Source organism: Callithrix jacchus, chromosome 10, assembly GCF_049354715.1.
Source record: "Callithrix jacchus isolate 240 chromosome 10, calJac240_pri, whole genome shotgun sequence".
Lineage (NCBI taxonomy): Eukaryota > Metazoa > Chordata > Mammalia > Primates > Cebidae > Callithrix > Callithrix jacchus.
Window position 1 is genome coordinate 129,885,318 of NC_133511.1, and position 16,634 is coordinate 129,901,951.

Sequence of the window (16,634 nt, forward strand, 5' to 3'; positions counted from 1 at the left end):
ATGAGGTGTCCCTGTTCCTTGGCCGATGTGGATCTCGGCCTCAGCGCGAGACCCTTCCCACAGGGTCTTTAGCAAGCACAGGAGTCCGGGGACGGCCTTGAGTAGCACATGGGTATTTCTGGAGGCTTTCCCTTCGGTCTCACTGCCTGGATGGTGCGGAATTGGCTCTAGGTGTGGAATCCAAAGTGGCCGCGCGGCGGCAGTGCAGACTCACACATCACAGCTCGAGCACACCCCCCCAGCTGGGGTTCGCCCGTGGAAATGTCCCGGGTCACCTAAGTCAGGTATCGCAGGGTTCACGGGGGTCGTCAGGAGTAAGACACTCATGTAACCCACATCAGGCTACATGTCTGATCCACCCCAGGGTGCACTGTTGAAGGTTGGGGAGATGGGAGGAGATACTTGGGGGACAATGAGGTGCCCCTGTTCCATGGATGATGGGGATCTCAGCTTTGGTTTGAGGCCCTTCCCACAGGGTCTTTGGCAGGCACAGGAGACTGGGGCTCTTGGGTAGCATGTGGGCATTTCTGGAGGCTTCCCCTTTGCTCCCACCACCCAGATGACGCAGAATTGGTTCTAGGTGTGGAATCAGAAGAGGCCGCGCAGCAGCAGTGCAGGTTCACTCATCATAGACCGAGCGTGCCCTGGCTGGGGTTCACCCGCGGAAGCATCCCAGGTCACCCAGGCCAGGCACCACAGGCTTCCCGGGGGTCATCTGGGAAGAGGACACTCATGTGAGCTGCACCCAGTCTTCAGGTCGGGCCATATCCACAGCCCCGTGGGCACGGGTCATATTCAGAGGCCTCAGTGTCACAGCCAGGGACTCAAGTCATGCCTACCTGCGTGAGGATCATAACGCCAAAACCTTACACTTTCCACATCCATCCCAGAGCATAGATCTGACTAAGGACAGCCCCCAAATCCCCAGCCTTTCACTGAACTGACAATTGCCTCCCTAGTGAACACTTGGAGCTACTTAGCCCTAAGGGGCCAGACATCAGCATTCCCATTCAATGCAGGTTTCAGATGCTAATTCGGGAGCTTGAGATGCTAAAGAGCTGGGAGTGCCACTGCTGCTTGGTTCTGAGGTCCACGGTCCTTGTGTTGCCGGAGACAATCTACTAACTTGAATGCAGCCGACACCGTGCCATTTGTGGAATTGGTAAAGGATGGTGATCGCCGGGGTTTGCGCGGTCTGCGCCCAATTACCCGCCTTGTGCTGTGGAATCTTTACACCTGGCCAACTTGTGCTCATGTGAGCCTGATGGTGCATTTTCCAGAGGCTGAAATCAGAGGGTTTGCGTGGTCTGCGCCCAATTGCCCGCCTTGTGCTGCTGGAATCACAGTCAAGGACCTCACCAGGGGACCACGGCCCCATATCTGCTGGGTCAGGGATTGAAGTTGGGACAGGAGAGCAGAGACGTCAGAAATAAAGGACCCCTGTGTTCTGAGGTGGTCATCACTGGGACCCAGGGACTGCTCCAGGGGGAATCATTTCCCACAAGGCCTTCAGCAGGAACAGGGATTGCGGGAGGCTGCCAGGCATAGTGCCCCAGTGTTCCTGGAGTCTCGCTGCCCGGAGGCCATGGAATCAGTTGAAGGTATGGAAACAAGTGACCGCGTGGCACAGGGAAGGCTCATGCATCACAGCCTGAGCCTGGCTGCCTGGGGTTCACCTGCAGAAACGTCCTGGGTCACCCAGGCCAGGCACCACATTGGTTCCTAAGGGTCATCAGGGATAGGACACTCATGGGAGCCATATCGTGCTGTGTGTCTGATTCACCCCAGGGTGCACTGTTGAAGGTTGGGGAGATGGGAGGAGATACTTGGGGGACAATGAGGTGCCCCTGTTCCATGGATGACGGGGCTCTCGGCCTCAGCCTGAGACCCTTCTTGCAGGGTCTTTGGCCGGCACAAGGGCCTGGAGGCTCCTGTGTAGCACGTGGGCATTTCCAGAGACTCCCCCTCCAGTCTCTCCGCTCTGATGGTGCGGAATTGGTTGTAAGTGTGGAATCGGCCGCGCGGCGGCAGTGCAGGCTCACACATCACAGCACAAGCCCACCCCAGCCGGGGTTCGCCCGCGGAAACGTCCCGGGTCACTTAAGGCAGGCGTCGCAGGGTTCACAGGGGTTATCAGGGATAGGACACTCGTGGGAGCCATATCGTGCTGTGTGTCTGATTCACCCCAGGGTGCACTGTTGAAGGTTGGGGAGATGGGAGGAGATACTTGGGGGACAATGAGGTGCCCCTGTTCCATGGATGACGGGGCTCTCGGCCTCAGCCTGAGACCCTTCTTGCAGGGTCTTTGGCCGGCACAAGGGCCTGGAGGCTCCTGTGTAGCACGTGGGCATTTCCAGAGACTCCCCCTCCGGTCTCTCCGCTCTGATGGTGCGGAATTGGTTGTAAGTGTGGAATCGGCCGCGCGGCGGCAGTGCAGGCTCACACATCACAGCACAAGCCCACCCGAGCCGGGGTTCGCCCGCGGAAATGTCCCGGGTCACTTAAGGCAGGCGTCGCAGGGTTCACAGGGGTTATCAGGGATAGGACACTCGTGGGAGCCATATCGTGCTGTGTGTCTGATTCACCCCAGGGTGCACTGTTGAAGGTTGGGGAGATGGGAGGAGATACTTGGGGGACAATGAGGTGCCCCTGTTCCATGGATGACGGGGCTCTCGGCCTCAGCCTGAGACCCTTCTCGCAAGGTCTTTGGCAGGAACAAGGGCCTGGGGGCTCCTGTGTAGCACGTGGGCATTTCCAGAGACTCCCCCTCCGGTCTCTCCGCTCTGATGGTGCGGAATTGGTTGTAAGTGTGGAATCGGCCGCGCGGCGGCAGTGCAGGCTCACACATCACAGCACAAGCCCACCCCAGCCGGGGTTCGCCCGCGGAAATGTCCCGGGTCACTTAAGGCAGGCGTCGCAGGGTTCAGAGGGGTTATCAGGGATAGGACACTCGTGGGAGCCATATCGTGCTGTGTGTCTGATTCACCCCAGGGTGCACTGTTGAAGGTTGGGGAGATGGGAGGAGATACTTGGGGGACAATGAGGTGCCCCTGTTCCATGGATGATGGGGCTCTCGGCCTCAGCCTGAGACCCTTCTCGCAAGGTCTTTGGCCGGCACAAGAGCCGGGAGGCTCCTGTGTAGCACGTGGGCATTTCCAGAGACTCCCCCTCCGGTTTCACCGCTCTGATGGTGCAGAATTGGTTGTAAGTGTGGAATCGGCCGCGCGGCGGCAGTACAAGCTCACACATCACAGCCTGAGCCCACCCCAGCCGGGGTTCGCCCGCGGAAACGTCCCGGGTCACCCAAGCCAGGCGTCGCAGGGTTCAGAGGGGTCATCAGGGATAGGACACTCGTGGGAGCCATATCGCACTGTGTGTCTGATTCACCCCAGGGTGCACTGTTGAAGATTGGGGAGATGGGAGGAGATACTTGGGGAACAATGAGGTGACCCTGTTCCATGGATGACGGGGCTCTCAGACTCAACCTGAGACCCTTCTCACAAGGTCTTTGGCCGGCACAAGAGCCGGGGGGCTCCTGTGTAGCATATGGGCATTTCTGGAGGCTTCCCCTTTGGTCTCACCCGTGAGATGGCGTGGAATTTGTTCTAAGTGTGGAATTGGAAGTGGCTGTGCGTCGGCAGTGCAGACTCACACATTACAGCTCGAGCCCACCCCAGCTGGGTTTCGCCCGTGGAAATGTTCCGGGTCACCCAAGCCAGGCGCCGCAGAGTTCATGGGGGTCATCTGGGAATAGGACACTCATGTGAGCTGCACCAGGCCTTCAGGTTGGCGCACATCCGCAGCCCCGTATCTGCAGCCTTGTGTCCACAGGTCACACTCTGAGCCCTTCAGTGTCATGGGACTCAAGTCATGCCTGCTAACGTGATGATCACAGCATGTTCTGCCGAAATCTTACATCCATCCCAGAGCACATATCCTGCTCTAAGCTCCAAATCCAAGCCTTTTACTAAACTGGCATCTGCTTCCCCAGTGAACACTCTGAGCTCCTCAGCCCTTAGTGGCCAGACATTAACATTCCCATTCAATGCAGGTTTGAGATGCTAATTAAGAAGCTTCAGATGCTAAGGAGTGGGGAGTGCCACTGCTGCTTAGCTCTGGGGTCCAGGGTCCTTGTGTTTCTGGAGATAATCCGCTAACGTGGGTGCAGCAGACACCCCGTGGTTTGTGGAATCGGGACAGGGCAGGGACCCTGATGGGGTTAGCATGCTCTGTGGTGCGGGTGTGCTTCTCTGCTCCACACTCAGGGATCGTCCTGCCGGCTGGCACTAGTGTCCCGCGAAGAGGTGCATTTCCCTACTGGTGTTCCCTGTGCCTGCGCATTGCTGGGAGTGAGATTCCAGGGCAGTACCCGGAGCAGGAGCAAGGGCTCTGGGGAGCTGCCTTGACTGGCACATTTGTATTTCCAGAGTCTCCCCAGGGTTTAGCGTGCCATCCCCAACCAACCCATCTGCCAGCAATGGCGCAGAGTCGATTGCAGCTGAGGAGACAGAAGTGGCCGGGAGGCGGCAGTGGTGACTCACATCACAGTCTGAAGGTGACCAAGGCTGGACTCCACTTTTGGCAAAATGTAGGGGTCTGCCTCGGTCTCCTAACACAGGGGTCAAATACATGGGAAAGCCTGAGAATTTTCATACCCTGAAGCTGGGATTCACCCACGACAGAGCCTGGCAGTCAGTTCTCAGCAAGCCAGCACCCAGCCCCTCCCGGGAGGGCCGTAGGAGCAGAGGGTTTGCTGAAGGCACAGCCAGCCCTTCCACATCCCAGAGGCCCTTCTGGGTGGTTGGACCATGAACTCTGGGTCCCTTGGCTCTGGTTCCCCCCGCCACCATGGCTTCAATACTCTAGACTCAGGTGAGCCCCATGGACCGCAGGGTCCCAACAACCCTCCCCAGAGGCCAAGGTGGTCACCCCCGGACCCTCAGCGGGGTGGTTGGGGGAGTCAAAGCTCTCTGGTCTTCACTCCATTCCCAGCAGTGGTGCCCGCGGGGGGCCCGGGAGAGGCTGTGAGGCCTCTGGCCACTTGTCAGTAGAGTGCGCCCACGAGCTGTGAGCCCGGCAGGGCAGCGTGCGGTCTTCAGACGGGAAAGTGGCAGCGAAGGAAACCTGGGTGCGCAGCGGGCTATGGGGACTCTGTCCTGCGGATGCCGCAGTGACGCACAACTGAACCACTGGACCGGAATCGGGCGAGGGGCTGGCACCGCGCCCACAGCTTCCCTCTGCCCCTCAACACCCCCCACTCCCCAGGAACCACACCTCGTGGACTTCCAGGACCCCTAGGGTGAACTTGAGGTCTGAGCTGTGGTGGTAGCAGGAAGGTGCCATCTGAGTCCTCAGGGACACACTGCTGGCCCCCAGTCCTGTGCAAAGTGTGTGCAGGGTGCAGGGAGAGGGAGCCGCAGTCTTGGAAGGAGAAGTCCTTGACCCAGAGGGAGCCGATAGGGGCGATGCCAGGCCTTGTTTCCGGATGCCAAAGTAGGGGTGTGGGGAGGCCGTCTTTGGAGAATTCCAGGATGGGTGCAGGGTGAGGGAGACGTGTGCTGGAACTGTCCAGGGCGGAGGTGGGCCCCGCGGGGGCCCTCGGGAGGGCCCTGCTCTGATTGGTCGGTAGGGCAGGGGCGGGAATTCTGGGCGGGGCCACCCCAGTTAGAAAAAGCCCGGGCTAGGGCCGAGGAGCAGGGTGAGGGAGGGGGTGGGAAGGGTGGGAGGGGTGGGGGGTAACGGGGGAAACTGGGGAAGCGGGGAACCGAGGGGCAACCAGGGAAGATGGGGCGCTGGAGGAGAGTGTGTGGGAGCCAAGGAGCACCTTGGATCTGGAGTCTGGCAGGCGTGATGGGTGGAGGGCTAGCTCGGGGGAGGGCTGGTGGGTCCTGGAGACAGGGCAACATCGGCTGGGGGTGATGGGTCCGAGCTAGGGCTGGAGAGAAGGGGGAGCCAGACATTCATCCCGGTCACTTTTGGTTTTCAGGACGTGGCAGCTGGTTGGACGAGGGGAACTGGTGGGCAGGGTTTGATCCCAGGGCCTGGGCAGCGGAGGCGTAGCTGGCAGCAGCGGGCAGGTGAGAGCCCTGTCTGCCGGGCAGGTGAGTCCCTTCCCCTCCCCGGGCCTCGTGTCCCCGACCTTCTGAAAGAAGGAGGTTTAGGGGATCGAGGGCCAACGAGGAGAAGTAGATGCCCGCCCGGCAGAGGGGCAGAAAGGGGGCAGGAGAGTTAGCAAAGGTGACATCTTCTCGGGGGGAGCCGAGGTTGCACGAGGCTGGGGGGCTGCGGGCCCATCCCAGGCAGAAAGAGCATGAGGGCAGGAGGGAGCACAGAGGCAGCCAGCGAGGAGTCCAGCAGGTGGGGTGGCACCCCAGCCCGGGGTCAGACAGGAGCGAAGTGGAGGACACAGGACAGAGGGGTCCCCAGCTGCCACACTCACCCACTGTAATTCATTTAGTAGAGGGCACAGGGGCAGCTCCGGCAGGGTCTTCTCAGGCCAATGCCAGAGCCTCGAGGGCTGGAGAGAGAGAGGGAAGGCAGGCAGTGCTCGGGGAGCCGCAGCAGGATGTCACCAGGAGGGCGAAGCGGCCGTGGGAGGGGGGTCCCGGGACATTACGCAGCGAGGAGGCTGCAGGGGCCCCGCCCGTGGGCGCCGTTCCCATGAGGCACTGCGGCCCAGGGTCTGGTGCGGAGAGGGTCCACAGTGGACTTGGTGACACTGTATGCCCTCACCGCCCAGCCCCTGGGACTGGCGTGACAGACAGTACAGCATCCAGGGGAGTCAAGGGCATGGGGCGAGACCAGACTAGGCGAGGCGGGCGGGGGGGGAGTGAATGAGTGTTCTCAGGAGGGAGGCGGGCACAGGCAGGGTGAGGAGCACAGCGGGCGGCGATCGTGGGGCACTGGCCTCCAGAGCCCGTGGCCAAGGCGGGCCTCGCGGGCGGCAATGGAGCAGGGATCGGTGCCTCGGCGTTCGGGCTGGAGACAAGGGTGAGTTTTTCCTCCTGCCACCCTCAGCCTCCACCCAGCCCTTCCCACACCGCCATCACATTCCTTGTCCTCCCCACAGCCAGGTCTCCAGCTGGGGTGGACGAGCCCACCGGCCGCCGAAGGCCAGGACGCCAGGTCCGGCGGACGTGTGGAGAGGGACATGACATGGTCCGGAGTGACGGCGAGGACAGAGGAGGCGCGTCCGGCCTTCCTGGTGAGCATGTTCGCCCTCCCTGCTCGGGACTCAGCCCTGCCCTGACCGCCTGGCCGAGCTGCCATCTCACTGCCCCCACCTCTGTCTTCTACAGAACATCTTGGGCTGGCGGAGCAGGCTGCGGCAAAAAACGGGTCTCTTCCTCGACTTCCCCGACGGGGTCGGCACTACTGCCGGTCTTTGGACTCCCAGAACCCACACAATGCAAGGTGCGGGGCCTCCTGCCACACCTGTTGGGGGGGTTGGGGGTCATGCTGCAGGAACTCAGTGGGACCTCACTCTTCCCCCACCCACAGAAATGGTGCCACCCAGCTCACGCCTGGGCCTTTGAATCTGGAAACGTCTGCAAGTACCTCTGATAACGGGACACCGCACTTTAAACCACTGCACACCCTCACTCAGGAATCGGCTTCGGAAGGTGAGCCCCGCACTCCTGAAAGCCTCAGGCCCCCAGCACCCTGCCCCCCTGACCCACATGTCGCAATCTGCAGGTGAAGCTGAAGGAACGAGACCTCATCAACCCAACACCAAAGATGCCATCAGAACAGCGGCACCCGCAGCACCCACCCCCCACCAGCGACTCCATCTTTGTGGCCACGCCCTGCCGTGGACGGTTGACCACCAGCCAACACGTCATCCCAGCTCTGAGCTCCTCCAGCGGGATGACCCCGTCCCACCACCTCCCTCTTCTTCTTTTTCATCCTTCTGTCTCTCTGCTTCCAATCTTCCTGTCTTTCTTCCTGAGAGATTCAAAGCCTCCACAACTCTGTTCCCCTGTCCCTTCTGAATTAATTTGCACTAAGTCATTTGCACTGGTTGGAGTTGTGTAGATGGCTTTGAGTCTCCGTGCGAGTGTGTGTGAGTGAGAGCCACCTTGGTGAGCGCCCGCCCGGGGCCCGGCCACCCTCCAACTGGGCCGGGTGACTGTGTGCGGGTCGTGTGCGTGAGGCCTTGCCCACCCTCGCCTAGTCTGCAGGCTCCCACGTCAAGGAGCAGCCTTGAAGCATTCCATTAGGCCCCATCTCGCTCTGTGCCCCTCCCCACCAGGGCTTCAGCAGGAGCCCTGGACTCATCATCAATAAACTCAGTTACAGCAACTTGTCTCGGGGTCTTTGAAATCCGGGCTGTGGGCCCAATGTGGGGGAGGCCAGCCTTGGAGTGGGATGGGGGGGGTTGGGGGAGGAGGAGGGGAAGCACATGAAAAGGGGGTGGGGGTTTCAGGGTAAGGGATTCTGGGATGAGTGCAGCACAGCACACACAGGGAAGGCCTCCTGAGGTGGGGGGAGCAGAGGGGGTGTGGACATCAGGGGTGCAAGGCAGGCGGGCACCAGGCAGGGCAGTGGGGGAGGGGCCAGGGGCTCCACAGAGAGAGTGGGGCCTGGGCTGGCAGAGGGGTCCTGGGTTCTGAGGCAGGGATCAGGCACCCCCAGTGAGTTCCTCCTGCCACCCCAAAGTCCCATCAGAATGAACCTTGGTGCTGGCCCAGACCCCTGAGGCGTGGGCTAGGTGACTGGGGAAGGGCTGGCTGTGCCTGCTCTGGGAGGCCCACAAGGTGCTCTGGGTGACCCCACCCCTCAGGTCCCGAACCCCCAGCCCATGCAGACATTCATTGTCCCCTTTCCACTGCCCTTTGGCTGTGGGGTGTCTCCCCAGAGGGACGGACCCCCACAGGGAGCCAGTGGGTGGGGATGGGAGCTGGTGGGCTTCTCAGTATGCAGGTGGCCTGGGGGCGGAGGTGCTCAGGGGGCCGGGGAGTGGGAGGAAGAAGGAAGGAGTTGACCATGGCCACGGGGAGGAGGAGTGGGAGGGCCCAGGGTGAGGGGCGCACGGGGTCTTTCACGGGGGTCCAGCTGCTGGAGCCCCAAGAACCCCGGTGTGCAGGGGTTTGCCCCCGGGTGCCAAGACATCCCACTCAGGGTTTGGGGACAGCGTCCCCACAGCGGCCAGAGGCCAGGAGCTGCCTCAGCCAGGCCTCCCAGCTCCTGGGCCCTCGCTGCACAGGCGCTGGGAACGCGGGGCAGCCTTAGGAAATAAGGCTGGGGTCCCAACCTCCCCATTCCTTCCCCCTCCCCCCTCCCCTCCACCCCCATTCCCAGTGCTCAGAGCTGTCAGGAAAATTCCTCCCCGACTGACAAAGAACAGACAGGAAGGCGGTTAGGGACGCCCCTCCCCTGCCGGCCCGCCGGCCTTGGGGTCTCAGTGTCCTGGGCGGAAGAGCAGGGTGGTTCCCCACACCCCTTGGGTCTGGTCTCCCCCCTGCACCCTCTCTTGTACCCTCCCCACCCGGCTGTGGGCCCTGGGGTCTGTCAGAGACCCAGGGTTTCCAGGTACACACTTGTGTACAAAACCTGGGTGCGGTCGCCCCCTCGGAGGCACGCAGGCGTCTGGAGAGGGAGTGCTCGAAGCCTCTGGGATGGTGCCCCTCGGGCTGCCGCCATCTCACAGAGGAGGTCAGAGGTCGCTGGGGCCAGCCCAGGGTGAGGCCACATTCATCTTCCTGACCCTACAGGCCAATTTGACTAACCCAAGTGGGTTTCTGCCGGCAGGATGAAGGAACACGTCCATCACATGTCAAGACTTAGGTCTATAAACGGCCTTTACTATAAACACCCAGCTCTGCAGGTTTGCAAAGGGGGGCTCAAGAGATTACAGCCGGCTTCCCCAGGTGGCCGGGCAGGAGACCTGCAGGGAGGGGGAGAGGGCACCCAGAAAACCCTACCTGCCCACTTCAAATCCCCACCTGGGGAAGGACGATTGGGAACTGGGGCCATGGGAAAGGCAGGCCATCCCGGCATTTGTCACCTGCGGCAGCTCCTAGGGGCTGTCTACTCCTGGTCACTTGGAGAGGACAGGCACACTGCTCACATCCACAGTTGAGCCCAGGGGTGTGAGAAGGACACATGTTCACTCTGGGGTTTCCACCTGGGAGTTGTATAGGAACGGGGCTGCTCCTTCTCACACCGCTGGGGAAGACACAGGCCTCTTGGCGGCCCCACCATCTCCCAGCACTGCCCATGGCTGCATCCAGGCTGGCCGCCCTCGGAGAGCAGGACGTGCACGCGGGGGTACTGCCTACCTCCAGGCGGCCGGCGTTTCTATGCTCCCTGCTTCAGAACAGGTCTCCTAGGGCAGTTCCTGGGTGATGCCACCAGGGTAGCCCGAGTGCCGGAGGGGGTCTGGGCCCTGGGCCCTGAGACAAGGAGGTAGGGGAGCAGCGTTCTGGGCCAAACCTCAGGGTGAGGCAGCAGGCAGGGAGCCCCAGGCCCAGGACCCTGCAGCAGTGCTCTGTCTGGGAGCCTCCTGCCGCACCCTGGAGGGGCTGCCGAGCCCCCAGCTCTGAGCTGCCAGGTTGGAATGTGTGTTTATCTTTGCCCTAACCCGATTTCCTGCTTTTTAGAAAAGGGGCTTAGAGAAGGTTGTTAGACAGGCTCCAGGCGTCCTGACACCCAAGGGCGCTTTTGAAATGCCCGTGCTGACGTCAGTGCAGAGAAGCCAACCGGGGCTTGAATTTCACTCCGGAACCCCGACATGGGGGTGGTGGGTGGGGGCAGTGGCTGGCTGCAAAGGTGGGGGGAAATCTGGGGAGGGAGGAACTTCCAACATTAGGGGAGACCCTGAGGGTGCCCAGGCTGCTGCCACGTTCCCCGCCCTGCCAGGCGCCGGGTCTTCACTCCTGAACCTTCCACCCACCCACATTTCGGTGGCAAGTTTATGCTGAGTGAAAGCCAAGTCACCCCGCTAGAGAAGGGGCTTCGAGGTGCTGCTCGCGTGCTGCGGCCGCCCATCCAGCCCGGAGACACTCCTCGGGGCATGGTGTGATGGTGGCCTCATTGCGGGGTGATGTTCCCTGGAGAATGGACCCCGAGCCTGGCCGCGTGTGTCTTGTGCCTTTGGGTGGGATTGTGGCTCAGCATGAACTCCATGACCTAGGAGCACGTTTTCTGGCAGGGAGTAGAGGCAGCTGGGGTGGGTAGAGTCAGGGCACATGGTACACCACTGATGAGGCAGAAAATTCCAACTTGACAAAGGGAGTGAAGTCCCTTAAACAGGGGAAAGTGACTTTGGGGTCTGACTACCATGCACCCTGGGAAGCCTCAAAGAAGAGGAGGGCAGCCCCTACCCCACCCCCAGCTCCCAGAAAGACAAATGGTTTTCTTCTTTCTAGAGATGGGGGTGGTATCTGGCCACTCAGAGCTAAGGGCACGGTGGGTCCAGGTGGGTGTCCTCCTCGGCCCTCCCAACAGAGGAGGCAGGCCGCCAGCACCTCAACCTGGACCCCAGCTGGGTCTCAGGGAATGGCCTCCCCAGACAGAGGTGCCTGTGGGTGTGCATGTGTGTGTGTGTGTGCACATGTGTACGTGTGTGCGTGTGCATGTGCACGTGTGTGTGTGTGATGCCTGCCAAGCCCCACAGAGCCAAAGACCTGAGTGGAGATCTGTGACTTCCTGAAAGGGGGCCTGGAAGGTTCAGGAAGGAGCTGTGGTTGGCCTTGCTCTCCCCTAAGGCTGCGAAGCCCAGGCCTGCCCCCCATCCCTCCTTCCCTCCTCCGGGCCTCTCTTTTCTCCTTCTCCCCCCTTCGCCCCGCTCCCCGGCCCGCTCCTAGTGACATGCTTGGCCACTTTCCAGGGCTGAGGGAAGCCAGCAGGGCCCCTTCCTGGAAGCCCACCTGCAGGCCGGCTTGCTGGGAAGGGGCTGCTCTCCGCGCAGGCTCCCGCCCGCCCTGCGGCCGTTTCCTGGAAGCAGTCGCTGTGGGTATTCTGTTCCTTGTCAGCACTGTGCTTGCAAAGAAAGCAGACACTGTGCTCCTTGTCCTTAGGGAGCCCTGCTCCATCACCCAACACCTGGCTGGACACAGGCGGGAGGCCGGGTCCACAGGGAGCGGCGCGGGGCTGGGGCTGGACCAGGAAACACACAGGGGCGCTGGGAGCTGCAGGCTCCTCCTCCCTCCTGCCGGGGCCTCTGCTAGCAGGCACACCTCTGTGGCACAGGCTCAGGGGGCCCAGAATGGCTTCTGGGAGGGCCGAGCCCCTGGGCAGGGCGGCCCAGCAGTGGGTGCAGAGCAAGCCCCCGGGAAGGGAGTGCCATGTGGACCCCCAGGGAGAAGAACTGGCAGGGCTGTAGGGGACGTTGACGGTGGGGCCCTCACTGCAGAAACCCGGCTGCCTGGGGAAGTCTGGGGAGACACAAGGCTCTGAGGCTTCATGGAGGCCTGGCCCGGGGAGGCTGCACAGCAGCGGGCACCCTGGAGCCCGGGGAGCGGAGGCTGGGCCCAGGCATAGAAGAGCAGAAAGGTGGCTGGGAGGCCTGGGAACACTGACCTTCAACAGAGAGGGGGGCCTGCCCTGGGGGCACAGAGGTGCGGGGGTCCAGCCCTGCCTGGGGTAGCCGCATGTGCAGGATGCGTAGGCAGCTCTCAGAGCATGGACCAGGGAGCCAGGGAAGGATGGGGAAGGACGGCGAAGACGGACAGGTCGACAAGGAGCAGAGAGGGGGCTCCAGGCACCCCCAGGAGGAACGTTTTCCGGAAGAGACAGCCTGGGGGGTGAGCACGGGGAGCCATGGTGGCAGCTAGGGCTGTAGCAGATGGAGGAGAGGCTGGTGGGGTGGATGTGCAGGGGTCTGGGGCCCACATGCCTGTGACAGCAGGCAGGCCCAGGGCTCTCTGCCACTCCCTATTCCCACTTGGCTCACAGGCTGGGCCCAAGGGTGGGGTGGGATGAGCAGGAGATGGGGCCCCGGGGGGAAGCAGGGCCCCAAAGGACATTTAGAAAAACCGGTTTACGCAGGCTGCATTCAGAGCATGTGGCGTGTGTGGCAGGGGCCTAGGAGCACGGAAAGGCTCATGCAGGGCCCCCGAGGGGCTCCCCATTGGCTGGCAGTGACGTCACCCCTGTGTCAACACTGTGATGTCTGCAGCTCCGGCCAGCCAGGGTTTATGGAGCGAGACCCAGCCCAGCCGGGGCCCTCAGCCCCAGGCCCACACACTAGCCCACTGTTCAGGGTCTGGGGTGGCGGCACGGCCCCGGGGTCCTGGCGCCACTGCTCCTCTGCCCACCCTGACTTCCCGCCATGGTGGCTGCCCCCTCTGAGCGTCCCCAGCCAGACACTGTGGGGCCCACAGGCCTGCCCTCCCCCTCCTCATCCCTCTAGAAAGAATCTTGGAGGTCCTGTGGCTGGGGGCACTCACACCTCTGTGGCACAGACTCATGGGGTCAGGGGGCCCAGAATGGCTTCTGGGAGGGACCTCGGGTGGGCTGATGGCTCTGGAGGGCTTCAGGGGCCTCTCTGCACAGGGCGGGCCCCTCCCAGACCTCTGTGAAGCCAGCGAGGGCCTCCCCTCCCTGCCCCCAGTTCTGCCCGCGTCACTGGGACTGCACTGTGGGCCACTGGTGAGAGGGAGGACAGGGAAGAGATGCCGTGGTGTCTGTTCCTGCCCACCTGGCTGTGTGGTCCCCTCGAAGTAGGGACCACCCTTCTGAGGGCTGGGGGCGCCTTGAGGTTGCCGAGGCCTCCTGGAGCAGGGTGTGGCCTGATGCCTGCTCCGAGTCAGGATGTGGCTGGGAACCCCAGCTTCCCAGCAGGGCGGTGTGCAGTGGTGACCCAGGACGGGTCTCGCCTCCACTGAGGGGCCACCAACCTCTGTCAGGCCACCAAGACCCCCAGGAGTCTGAAGGCTGGAGCCCTGGGGCTGGGACCACATGGGACTTTCCCACAGAGCAGCCCCCGGGCCCAGCTGGGGAGACTTCCCTTTTCTCTCCAGGCACACCCCACCGTCACCATGACACATCGGCCTGTTGGGGTCCCTTTAAGTGCTTGCCACCGAGGTGACTGCCTCTTTCCAAAGAGGTTTCTGGGGCCCAGGTGGGATGCATCAGCCTGAGCAGGAGGATCTGGGCCGCCCGGGGGCTGGGGACTGTCTCCTGGTGGGAAGGAAACGCCTGGGATGTGTGTGCTGACCCGGGACACCCAGGGAGGCCCGAGTCTGTGGGCAAGCGGAGGGGGGCGGCTGGAAAGGCTTGGCCGCCCCCGCCCTGCCTCCCATTCCTCAACTCCCTGCCTGTCAACCTCTGTCACCTAGTGAGTGATGTCCGGGGGCCCTGGAAGGGTCACAGCATGTTTGAGCGGGTGAGAGAGAGGGGAAAGACAGGGGTGGGGAGAAGGAAGTGGAGGAAGCTCTAGGCCCGAGGAGGCAGAAAGGGGTCTGAGAGGGAGGGAGGAACACCTGGGGCCTCTGGGAGGGTCCCTGCCTACTGCCGCCACCCAGAAACCTCTCCTCTTAGCTATCCCCCACAGCTCCGGCCTTCCTGGCCTGGGCCTCCCCATCCCCCACCCCGACCCCAGCCCTCCTGTGCAGGCTGGCTTCAGACCCTGTCCCCTCCTCTCCCGTCCCCTCCTCTCCCTCGCCCTCCCTATGCAGTGGTCTCCATGGGTCAGAGCAGCAGCCTGGCTCTGCCCCACCACGGGTCCCCTCCCCTCATCCCAGTCCTAGAGTCTCCAGTCCCGGTGGCCCCCCGCCCGCCTGAGGGTGAACGGCCTCACCCTGGGTCGTGGGACAGAGGGCACATTCACCAAGAGTGGCTCCCTAGGGACACGTGGCTGTTTGCAGTTCACAGGAAGCTTTGGAGATAAGGAGCTTGTTTTCCCAGTGGGCACGGAGCCAGCAGGGGGGCTGTGGGGCAGCTCAGGGTCAAGGCCAGGCTGTGGGGCTGCAGCTGCCTTGGGCCCCACTCCCAGGCCTTTGCATGAGGCGGGAGGTGGCAGCTGCACTACGGCCCCAGGCAAGGTTCCCTGCCCCCATCCCTCTCCGCGGGGGCAGCTCCAGAGGGTCCGGCTGAGCCTCCCATATCTGGGACTCCATCACCCACCAACCCAATTAAGGCTGAATTTCATGTGTCCTGGGACTTGGCCAGACACAGCCCTGCCCAAAGAGGCTGCCAGCCTCAGACAGTGGGGACGACGTGGGTGGCGGGTGACGGAGATGGACAACAGGATGGAAGATGTGCACGTCACATGTGTCACCTGTGCACGCCAACGCAGGCTGGGGAGCAGACAGAACGGGCAGATGGGATCCCAAGGACATGGAATTTCAGATCTTCCACCCCCATCCTCTCTGCTGAGCAGCAGGAAGGCTTTGGGTCTGGAGCCTAGAAGTAGGCCCCTACCTTCACCTGCCCAGCCTAAACCCCCAGCATTGAGGGATGGTCAGAAAAAGCCACCCAGACTTCCTGTGGGAGGAAGCCACTAAGCGGGATGAATACTGTCTCCCACTCCACCCAGCCCCTCCCAGTCCTGTCCAGTCCAGCCTTGCCCAGTCCAACCTTGCCCAGCTCAGCCCTGTCCAGCTCAGCCCAGCCCAGCCCTGCCCTGCCCAGCCCTGCCCAGCTAAGCCCAGCCCTGCCCTACCCAGCTCAGCCCTGCCCTGCCCAGCTCAGTCCAGCCCTGCCCAGCTGAGCCATGCCCAGTCCAGCCCTGCCCTGCCCTACCCAGCTCAGCCCTGCCCTGCCCAGCCCTGCCCAGCCCTGCCCAGCCCTGCCCAGCCCTGCCCAGCTGAGCCATGCCCAGTCCAGCCCTGCCCTGCCCTGTCCAGCTCAGCCCAGCCCAGCCCAGCATGCCTTCTCTGGCTGGGGAGCACATCCTTGACTTTAGAAAGACGCTCACAAGGACTGAGGCCACAAAGCCACCCTGTGCTCATGGGTCAGATGGGCCCAGAGCCTGCTCCCCTGCCACCTGTCAGGGCTGTCACCAACAACATGCTGTGGATGTGCATGGCCGCAGGGACGTCGCCCCATCTACCGAGGCCACCCCCTTGTAGGCATCCATGAACCCTGTGCCATGCCCACATCTGAGTGGTCCCACCCCTGCTGCCTGCACCCCCATAAGCCGCCCCGTGCGTTTCATGGAATCTCAGCAAGGAAGGGGAGCCCACAATCCTGCTGGCCAGGCACTGTCTGCTGAGTCCGTGTCCCCGTGCTGGCCCCAACGGCCCCATCCTTCTGCAAACAGCTATTGGCCCGCCACCTTCCCAGGGGTGTCTGCTGCCAGCTGGGATCCCCCACTCCCATGCAGTATGAGAAGGAGGCCTGGGCTCCCCTTGGCCTCTCCGAAAGCCAGGGAGAGAGTCTGCCCAGCGGCAGGAGGCCCCCTGTGTGTCCCAAACGGCAGCTGCCCGCCGCCCTCCCTACCCGGGAACTTTGTGATGAACGCTAAGGAAGCCTGTGAGAAAGAAGGAAGGAAAGGCCTGGTGTGTGTGTGTTTGGCGGGGGCGCGGTTTGAAAAGAGTCACTTCCCTGGAAAAGGTTCCCCGTGTCGTCCCCCAGCCCCTGCTCAGCTCCGAGGTGAAGGGCTGGGAGCGGCCAGGCGGGCAGGGGCACAGTCTGTTCCTCACGGTTTCTTTCCTTCAGCTCCTTCCAGCCCTCGCCCCTCTCTTCCC

The 16,634-nt window shown here is 62.6% G+C and overlaps 1 pseudogene across 1 annotated transcript; it reads left to right on the forward strand.

The window, feature by feature from the left end:
• The first annotated feature begins 6,166 nt into the window (after nucleotides 1–6,166).
• On the forward strand, nucleotides 6,167–8,301 carry LOC128929018 (uncharacterized; annotated as a pseudogene). The gene is made up of 5 exons (XR_013523609.1): nucleotides 6,167–6,990; nucleotides 7,070–7,204; nucleotides 7,299–7,413; nucleotides 7,501–7,622; nucleotides 7,696–8,301. The product of XR_013523609.1 is annotated as an uncharacterized LOC128929018 (transcript).
• Nucleotides 8,302–16,634: the final 8,333 nt, after the last annotated feature.